Below are 1,605 nucleotides of genomic sequence, written 5' to 3'. Positions count from 1 at the left end.
CAAGGTCTGTACATTACTTCACTACATACAATTTATACGACTCGAGCCTTCAAGCTTAAAGGCTCGAGCGTTAAAGACTCGAGCTTTCACGACTCAAGCTTCGAACCTTGAGGGTTCGAGCCTTTAGGGTTTGAACCGCGACTCGAGCTGTTAAAGCTCAAGACTCGAGGCTCATTTTAACAACACTAATTTCAATTTCGTTGACACAAAGAGAGTAATAGACAAAAGAAACGAGAGAGAGTCGGCCGACTCGGCTGTGGTACGAGGCTAGGAGTAAGACCCAGAGAGCTGTCTGGAGCTGTCGATGAATCATATTAAAAGAATCATCTTGATTGGCCGAAACGTACGACGACAGACGAGGTATAAGGGTAGACCTTTTACCTTACAGGAGTTGGTGGCCCACCTAAAATTGGAGTACCGACACAGAAGAGGCCTGTGATTTTACTGACCTCTACGTTTTGAAAACGGTAAAGTTGAGAACTACGTTGAACTCGACTCGAGTTGAGCTAGCCACATTTGGACAGTGTTGTCAAAAGTGTTGACAGTGTTGTCTAAAGTACTCAATGTTGTCAGATCATGAGTGTTCAATAGATTCGGAAATCAGCGAAGGGACCATAGTCTGCCATAGTCGAACGGATTATCTTCTGTCCGTTCCCTGTATAAGTAAAGTAGACATATTAGGAAAGGGTCTTGACTTCAACCCTCGGCGTACCTATTTGTTTTTCATTCACGAACAAAAAAGTAATCACGTTTAATATTGCTATTATGAACACGTTTATGTGTAATTATGTAAATTTGAGTAAATTATTTTATTTTTCTATTGTTAATACAGCAGTTTAACAGTGTCTACGAACGCATACATGTTTTCAAATACAAACAGTATACCTTTATTCTGTATTATTACATACGACTGAGTAATATTTATCAAAAAAGCAATGGAAACAAATTTGTATTGCACTACACGAACAAGTATAAAAGATATTTCGTTATATAACAAATAACAGTTAACATACAAATTAACATACAAATACTGTTGAATACAAAATAACACATAACAGTTTTTCGTATCTAATAAACATATGGATGATTTTTTGTCAGCGTTATCACTACACATACCATCACACTTGTTAACAAAATTAACCATGCCTAAAATGTCACGCACTATCCTATGTAGTCACGTTACAACTGTCAATCAAATTAAATGACAAACATTTGAATTTCGAATAAAATAAATATTTCAATAATTTATTTATCAAATACATTATTACTCAAATAACATCAAGATAAAGTAAACAGAGCTTCATTTTTTAGTGTCAAAATGTTAATCAATTTATCTTTCTTGCTAAATTTGACAGTACCCCTACCGAGCGTATCACGTGCGTGACAGTGACAGAGCGAGAAAAGACACACGCTTTGTCCCTATCAAACAAACAGGCCGCCCAGCAGAAGCAATAACACACTTAAACGATTTGCCTTTCCACCTTAGCAACAAGATCACCCTGTATGTTCCTAGACAATACATGTTCAACCTGAACATAACTGCATAATTATTAGTCTTATTAAGGTATAACATGAAAGAAATGCCTTTCACCTTAATTCCATTAC

Source organism: Dufourea novaeangliae, unplaced genomic scaffold (assembly GCF_001272555.1).
Source record: "Dufourea novaeangliae isolate 0120121106 unplaced genomic scaffold, ASM127255v1 scaffold230, whole genome shotgun sequence".
Lineage (NCBI taxonomy): Eukaryota > Metazoa > Arthropoda > Insecta > Hymenoptera > Halictidae > Dufourea > Dufourea novaeangliae.
This window is presented reverse-complemented; position numbering follows the sequence as displayed.